This window comes from Gossypium hirsutum, chromosome D08 (assembly GCF_007990345.1).
Source record: "Gossypium hirsutum isolate 1008001.06 chromosome D08, Gossypium_hirsutum_v2.1, whole genome shotgun sequence".
Taxonomy (NCBI): domain Eukaryota; kingdom Viridiplantae; phylum Streptophyta; class Magnoliopsida; order Malvales; family Malvaceae; genus Gossypium; species Gossypium hirsutum.
In genome coordinates, this window is record NC_053444.1 from 16,583,146 (window position 1) to 16,592,613 (window position 9,468).

Consider the following 9,468-nt stretch of genomic DNA (forward strand, 5'->3'; position numbering starts at 1 on the left):
CTGCAGTTCAAAAGGAACATGGTGGAAGACCCAAACCAGCATTTGAAGTAGTTCTTACAACTCTATAACATCCGGTGATGTTGTGCATCTTCAGTCATTGCCATTTTCTATGTGCGACAATGCGACTGATTGGCTAGATTCATTAGAACTGGATTCTACTACCACATGGACAGATTTAGTGGAAAATTTTCTCTATAAATTTTTTCCCATTAGTCCAACTATTCAGCTTAGGCAAAAAATCACCAATTTTAAACAATATGAAGGTGAACCTTGTACAAGGCATGGAAACATTTCAAGACAATGCTAAGGAAGCGCCCACATCACAGGTTGCAAGTGTGGCTACAAATAAAAATTTTCTATAACGGTGTTGACGGACATATCAAATCTACCCTAGACAGAGTATTCGGTGGATCTTTCATGTTCCATATGTAGGAACGAGCCTACAAAATCAAAGAAGATATGGCTATGAACCCATACATGTGGCCTAATGAGAGATTTATGTATAAACCTAAGCCTCCAACGATGAAAGCGGTGAACAAAGATAATGACGATGTTCGATTCCAACAAATCCTAAAAAAGCTTAACTGTCTGGAGACACCTGTCAAGCTGACGAGAGTAGTGCCACATTCTGAAAACCAACCGGATGAGGCAAGCTACATAGTTAATAAGGGTCGAAACCCCTATTCAAACATCTAAAATCCTAGTTTAAGGGATCATCCAAACTTCAAGTGTGGAGGAAACCAAAGAGGTGCAAATCTAGTTCAAAATCAGTAAAACCCTCCTTACCAACCTCCACAATTGCAGTAAAGATCCATGGAAAATGACCATGCTGCATGTGTTTAAAGATTTGATCAATTAGAGGGGGAGATGCAAACGATGAAGACAGAAATTTGACAAGTTCAAGCTACGTGTGGATGACTCAAATCCTAAATGGATAACCTTTATGACCAAATAAGCCAATTGATGTAGATGTTTAAAAAAATGGTCAGAGTCTCCCCAACAACACAAAGCATAATCCTTAGAGAGATGGGAAAGAGCATGTAAAGGCGATTACTTTGCGATTGGGAAAAGAATTGAAGTCATCAAGTATGACCATCCATAAAGAGGAGGAGGGCCCGAAGCTGTTGATGAACCTACAGAAGAGGAGGAAGCTGATCACCATGAGCCGATCAATGAGGTAGCCGAACTAGTGCCTATTACGATAATCTCAAATATGAGCAAAACCAAGGTACCATTTTTAACGAGGTTAGAGGATTGGCAAAGGATGGACGAGGCAGATTTTGTAAGTTTCCTAAATTTATTTAAATCCCTCAATGCCAACTTGCTGCTCTTAGAACTTATTGATAAAATTCCAAAATATGTCAAGTACCAAAAAGAAATTATGAAGCAATATAGAAAAATGAAAAACGATGAGCAAATTGACATTAGCGCCTCATGCAGCGCGTTAATTGCTAAGAGAATATCCCAAAAAATAAAAGATTCGAGTAGCTTTAAAATTCCAATGGAGTTAGGGGGATCAAAATTTCAGCAAAGTTCTCTGTAATTTAGGGGATAGCATAAACTTAATGCCCTATCGATCTATCGAAAACCCAGACTCGGGGATCTTAAAAATGCCTCGATAATGTTACAATTAGCCTATAGATCCTTGGTACATCCAAAAGGTGTACTCGAGGATGTATTGGTTAACGTACAAGAATTTATATCCCGTTGATTTTGTCGTCCTAGACTTTCAAGAAGATCGAGAAATCCCCATTCTATTGGTTAGGCTATTTTTGGCCACTTCTAAATCGACAATCAATTTTGAGTGAAACGAGCTTATTATAAAAATCAATGACAACATAGAAGTGTTCAAATATGGCCGAGATTCCCAAAGTGAGGGATTTCTTAGGGAAGAATATTTTGCTTTATTTAATTTAATCCCTAACGGCATTGATTGAAGGCATTTCTCGAGTTGTGCAAGTGTAGGTAATTATAAAATGAGAGAACGGGATAAATGGCGAGACTTCGGTGGAATAAGGAGAAATTGGAAGACTCGAGATGAGTGAGACCAATAGTTGAAGTCAATGGTGAATTTCAAAAAAAAATTCAAACAAGTCCGATAGCACAACATAAATTTTCAACCACCGAACTTAACTAATTTGTAAATATTGTATACTAATTTGTTTTTTATTTGTTAGAATTAGAAATTAGACTAGTTATTTTATGTTGAAATTAGAAGGAAGCAAGTTCCCGATAGCAACAGTGGAGCTAGACATTAGTAGGGTGTATGTACGGGAAACTGAAGACCTTTTACAAGTCCCAAAAAGGCCAAATCGAAGCCATGTCATCACATAACAAGCCCATTGCATCACACAACCTTGGGGAACTTGAAAACTTAAAACTCTATCGTCATGGCACAACATAGAACCATTATGGAGTCTTCGTTTGAAAGTAAGATCCGAGGTAAAATATGTGTCGTGTCGTGCCATGCATCTTCTATGGCGCAACATGCATGCCGTTTTTGGCAACTTTCCATTCTTGATTCGACACGACCTTAAGAGATTTTCACCAAGTTTGGACGACAAGTAAAGCCCTAGGTGACTTCTATATATTTCCTTTACCAGCTGCGACACCCTTCAAGTTGTCACAACCAACCAAATCTTCGTATGCAACCCTTTTCTGTGAGATTCTATGAATTCACTATTTCTCTTATGTTTCCAAACCCCAAAACCATGCATAGTAACCTTTTCGATAATGAATTCATAGCAGATAGCCACACCTACCTTCGAGAAAGGGAGCTCAAAAGTAACCTTCTTGCAGCTCAACGTAAAATCCTATTGCAAAAATGAGGTTTCAAATCTATGGACACATTGAAAAGCAAAACGTAAGAATTGATCCAAAACCATCGATAGGAGAAGTTCTACAAAACCTTGACCAAGCCGGTGTACCTTCTAATCATGAATGAATTTTACGCCGTATTAAAAAAAATAGATGTGAGTAGACCAATGGAGGTACCATAGATGCGATTTCTAGTCCAAGAGAAGGAGATGTCTACCCACTCCCATGATAGCAAGGTATTATGATGTTCCATTATATCTCTGTAATTTTGTACAACTAACTAACCTAATGTATTTCTCGAGAGAGAATATGAATGTCCTAATCAAACTCCTAACGAACGGGAAGGATGAGTGGAAATACCACTTAGAAACAGACTATCCCATATCACTCTCTCAGATGAAGTTAACTCTGACGGCATAAATGTGTATGAAATTCATTAATACTCGTGCATACCAACTATATTACAATTTGACCCCTATTCAAACACTACAACCTAGGTTGGAGGGATCATCCCAACTTCAAATATGGAGGCAACCAATGAGGAGTGAATCAAACACAAACCTGACAAAACCCTCATTACCAACCTCCATCATTGCAATAAAAAGCAGTGGAAAATGACCATGTTACATGTGGTCAAAGATTCGATCAACTAGAGGGAGAGATGTAAACTATGAAAACGGATATTTGACAAGTCCAAGCTATGCATGGATGACTTGAATCCTAAATGGATAGTCTTTGTGACAAACTGAGCCAATTGATGACAATGTTTCAAAAATAAAATGGTCAAAGTCTCCCCAGTAATACTGAGAACAACCCTCAAAGATATGGGACGGAGCATGTAAAGGCAATCATGTTGTGATCAAGCAAAGTATTGAAGTCAACAAACACTCCCATCCATAAAGAGGAGGAAGTTTTCAAAAAGGTCAACGAACCCATGGAAGAGGAAAAATTTGAGCACTATGAGCCCATCGAGGAGATAGCAGAACCAGTATCATACGATTATCACAAGCACAATGAATGTGTCACTCTTAACAAGGCTAGAGGATAAAAAAGAGAAAGACGAAGCGAATTTTGTTAAGTTTTCTCAATCTATTTAAATCCCTCAATGTCAATTTGTCGCTATTAAAATTAATTGATAAAATTCTGAAATATCTCAAGTACTTAAAGGAAACTATGAAACGACATAAGAAAATAAAAATGGGTGAACAAATTGACATTAATGCCTTATGTAGCACTTTACAATTTATGGCTACAATGCTTTGCTCGATCGTAATGCAATTACCTTTACGTACTCCTTCCCATCTCTCTGAAGGTTGTTTTCCATATTACTAGGGAGACTTTGACCATTTTACTTTTGAAATATCGTCATCAATTGGCTCATTTGGTCATAAAAACTATCTATTTGGGATTTGAGTTGTCCACATGTAGTTTAGACTTGTTGAATATTTGTTTTCATAGTTTGCATCTCTCCCTCTAATCGATCGAATCTTTGACCATATGCAGCATGGTCATTTCCTACGACTCTTTTTTGTAAAGGTGAAGGTTGGTAATGAGGGTTTTTTTGGGTTTGTGCTTGATTTATTCCTTCTTGGTCCCTCCAACCGGGGTTTAGGTGTTTGAATAGGGATCTTGACCCCTATTCACTATATAGCTCACCTCCTCCAATTGGTTCTCTAAATGTGGCTCCGTTCTCGTCGACTTGACGGGTGTCTTCAAATGGTTAAGCTTTTAGGATTCTTTGGAATCGATCATCATCGTTCTCTTCGTTTACCACTTTCGCTGTTGCAGATTTGGATTTGTAGATAAATCTCTTATTGGGCCACATATACGAGTTCATGGTCATGTCTTTTATGATTTTGTAAGCTCGTTCATACGTATGGAACATGAGAGATCTATCGAATGCTTCGTCTAGGCTAAATTTGATGTGTCCGTCAACACCATTACAGAAAATTTATATTTAGAGCCATGCTTGCAGTACATGGGTGGGCACTTCCTTAGCATAGTCTTGAACATTCCTACGCCACGTACAAAGACTCACATTTGTATTGTTTAAAGTTGGAAATTTCTCGCCTAAGTTGAACGGTTTAACTAATTGGGAAAAAATTATAAAGATTTTTTTTCACTAGATTGTTTTATGTGATAATGGAACTTTGTTCTAATGAGTCTAACCAATTAGTCGCATTGTCACACAATGAGAATGGGAATAACCAAAGACACACGGCATCATTGGATACCCCGTTGTACTTGAAGTTGTCATAAAGTTGTAAGAACCGCTTCAAGTGTTAGTTTGGGGCTTCCACTATGTTTCCTTTAAATTGCGACGTGTTTTGGATCATCTAAATAGTGGCCGTATTAATTTCAAAATTATTGGCATTGATTGTTGACTATTCTATGCTTCCTTGCACTGCGTCTAGTGTAGGTAGAGCGTATTCGCGCAACATCCGTTGAGTCATTGGGACTTTTTCCCAATTATTTCCTTGTTACTCTCGTAGATCCTCAAATAACGGATTTACCTAAGGTAAGTTAATTACCGCAGGTGGATTGATACTCATTGTTGGATGGTTGTGCTTGTGTAGTTACTCTAATCTGGGTATGGTTCGATTGGGGTGCTAGAGCTTTGGGTCATAAATGACCTAAAAAGAAAACAAAAGCAAACAAAAATAAATTACGTATCTCTAGGTTTTAACTTTCCTACTTATCTTATTAATTGTAAAAAAATATTTTTAAGATTTATTGCCGAAACCTCCTCGGCAACAGTGCCAACAACTTGATCGCCTATAAACGAGTTCGTTTATAGTAAAATAACACACCAAAAATACATATAATTAAAACAATATTTTCTGCAAGTGCACGAGTCAACTTGTAATATAGTTAAAAAAACGAAACACTTGGAAATATTTAGAGGATCGTACCCAAGGGAGGATGGAATAAATCTATGAAAACAATTTTACAATAATAAACCTAAATAGTACTAATTAATTCCTATATTACGACAAACCCTAAAATAGATAAATAAGGGAATTTAAATAACTAAAATAAATAAACAAGAAAAATAAACAAACAACTTAAATCAATAAACCAATCAGGAAGATTAACTCGTTTCAAGGTTTGCAATTAACTTCAAATTAGGATTTAAGGTGGATTGACTACCAATTAACCAATTATTATATCCCGGTCTCTAACTAATTAATTGATTGGTTGATACTTGCTTATCTCCTGACCTCACTTTCTTAACTAGGATAAATTACGATTTACTCTATTCGACTTATCTCCCGACCTCATCTAGCTTATGATAACTTCCTAGGGTTGTCAAGCCTAGGGTTTAAGAACATGTAATTCATACCAACTAACCCTCTTGGGAAACCTTAAATCCTCTATTAATCACATCCCCATCCACTCATTAATCTCCCCTAAAGGATTTAACTACTTATGTTATTCATAATCTCGACTCCAATTCAATAAATCATGTGAAGAACATGATTGAATTGGAAGAGAAATGAGCTTTGAATAATCGTGGATTTGATATCAAATGGAGAACGGAGTAGTAAATCGATTGATTGGAATATTAAAATTGACCGAATGCAAAAAAAAAAGATAAAATGAAATACTTTAATAAAATAAATACTTCCAAGTGTTTAGTTGTACTAACTATATTACAATTTGACCCGTACACTTGCAGACACCATCGTTCTAAATTCTTATATACTTTTGGTGTTATATTTTACCATAAACGATAACTTGTTTATAGGTTGTCAGTATACATGCTTGCAAGTGTACTCATTATTACACATCGTTATGCATACACAACATATTCACTCACCATGTTCATACATAATCACAATTTTAGACGACACATAACAGATAGACACAAATCATTCAAGTATTTCAATATGTCAACCACCTAAAGATGGAGTACATGAACTCACTTGAACTCCTTTGATCATGTTAGCTTAGCATTTCCAAATACCAAAGCCTCTATCATCTTGACAGCTAAGTACAATAACCATATATTGGTTAAATCGAAGGCATTTAAACCTTAAAACCTAGAACCCACTTTATAGAACATTATTAGAAAATCCTTACTCTCACTCTTCCTCCAATCTACGAGTATAGAAAGATGAGAAAGATTACCAATTTCTTAGTTTATCTTCTTCCAGACTTCGAATCTCACAGTTTTTGCTCCATACAGAGCTACTAAATTCTTCCTCTTCTTCAGAACAATCGAAGAAAATGATGCAAATGAAAGGAAGTTGCAAAACATAATTAAGAGGAATTCTTTTCTCACCTAAATATATAACTCCTTTACATGGTCTCCAAATCTCTTTTAGCTAATCACTAACAATCATTATGTCTCACACTATGAAATCAGCCAGTTCCAACCAAACCAAACCAGAATTGAAACCTAACTTTTGCTCGACAGTCACAAAATTTTCCAAAATTCCTAGTAGAGTTTGCCAACTTTTTACTTTGCTCAATTAACTCCCAAAGCTCCTTTAAATTTGAGTCCTTAAAAAAATCTAGGTATGACATGTAGGCTTAAAGCAATGCATGACTATTCCTTGAAGTGGTGAGTTACAATTATCCTGATAAACATGTTGTGGTTGTAGTGAAAACATTTTTAAACATGGATATGTTGAAAAGAATTTGAACATGATTGAATGTTGAGTGATTAGATACTTGGATTGCTTGCCATGATGTTGGTTTGATGGTTACACTCTTGTATAAGGTTGCATAAATAACATTGAGAATGGTTTAAAATTCATTGAATTAGGTACCAAATGTGGATTTACCAAAAATAGGGCTAACGTCGCAACTACATTCGACAGTGAGTGACATCATGGCATGGGTATACATGTTGTCGCGACATGACTCTCTAAGATGAAGTTACCATGACGAGGAGGTTTTGAGGTTGCGACTTCGGCCCGAGACTTTTAAAACTTTATGTTTTGGTCCTAATTCACCCTTGGGTTAGCAAAAGAGCTTTTATAAGCTCGTATGTAACCTAAAAATGATTGTGTGACATGTTGTGAATGTGTTTAATGTTTATTTATATCTTTAAATGATAGAGAAGTGTATGAATATACATAATTACTTTGATATTGAACATAGCATCCGGTGACTCAAACCCAACGATCAAGTCAGGTAAGGGGTGTTACATAGACATTTAACCTCTAAAAATGAATAAGAAGTTTTCTCCTCATACGGCTCGAGAAAAAAAGATCAATTAAAAGTTATGTCTATGTATGAAATTATAATGTATGAAATTAAAATATAAAAAAGATCCATATTTCAACAAATCAATTAGGCATTTAACCCCTAGAAATGTATAATAAATTTTTTCCTCATACAACTTGAGAAAAAAAAGATTAATTAAAAGTTATGTCTATGTATGAAATTATAATGTATGGAATTAGAATATAAAAAATCCATAAATCAACAAATCAATTAGCCTTTCAAGAAAAAATAAAACATTCGTACTCTTATAATACAAGTCAAATTACTCTCAAAATGTTCAAAACATGCTTGTATGTCAAAAAAGCCCTTAAGAAAATGCAAAAAAATCAATTAAGCTCCTGTATTAAATTCACACCCAATTTAGTCCTTGCAGTTAATTAACATAATCAATTAAGCCCCTTTGTTAACTGAATCCATGGTTGACCACATTGACTATTAAAATAAGCCCAATTGAACCCTTGCCATTAATTAAAATAATTAATCAAGCCTTTCGTTAACGGAATCCGTGGTTGACCACATTGACTGTTAAAATAAATTGACTGACTAATTAGATGGTGATACGTGGCAGCTTTTGGTTTAATATAATATTTTTTTTATAAAAAATAAAAAAAATCATACAAAATAGAAAAATTTATAAAAAAACTGGAAAATATTATTAAAAATTAGAAATATTAAAAAAATTAAAATTGATATAATCTTATAAAAATATAAAAAATATTAGAAAATAATATAAAAACCTTATAAATACTATAAAAAATATAAAAGATTTAATAAATTGTAATAAATTTAAAAATTAATGAAACATATTTAAAACATTTAAAATTTTATAAAAAACATATACAAATTCTTAAAAACTTATAACAAAATCATTAAAATATAAAAGTTATTAAAAATCATAAAAATAATTAAATATAAAAATGTTAAAATTGATATACACTTATAAAAATTATAAAAAAATCATAAAAAATATAAAATATAAAAAATATAAAAAATATAAAAATCTAATAATTTATTAAATCATTTATAAAATTAATAAAATATTTAAATTTTATAAAAACGTATAAAATTAGTAAAAATTATAAAAATATAAAAAATTCTAATAAATTTATAAAAAATATTAACAATTAAAAATTATAAAAAAACTATTTAAACCTCTAAAATCATAATGAGCGCATGGCATTAGACCAATCATTGGATAATGAGAATAATCATAAGATCGTTAGGGTCATTTTCATGTTGAATAAAATGTTTTCGAAATTCCACAAATAAAATGATAATTGTGAGATCTTTTCCATTTTATTTATTGATAAGTTAGTATTATTTTTTAAAAATTTTATCATCTCAAAATTTTTAAGTAAAGTAGTTTGGACCTTGAAAAAATGGAAATTATTTACTAAGTATTGTATGATATAAAAT

At 33.5% G+C, this 9,468-nt stretch overlaps 1 non-coding gene across 1 annotated transcript; it reads right to left on the bottom strand.

The window, feature by feature from the left end:
* Positions 1-224: 224 nt before the first annotated feature.
* LOC121220636 (small nucleolar RNA R71) lies at positions 225-329 on the bottom strand. Its single transcript, XR_005917856.1, has one exon. It is a non-coding gene; the product is annotated as a small nucleolar RNA R71 (small nucleolar RNA).
* Between the last annotated feature and the right edge of the window lie 9,139 nt (positions 330-9,468).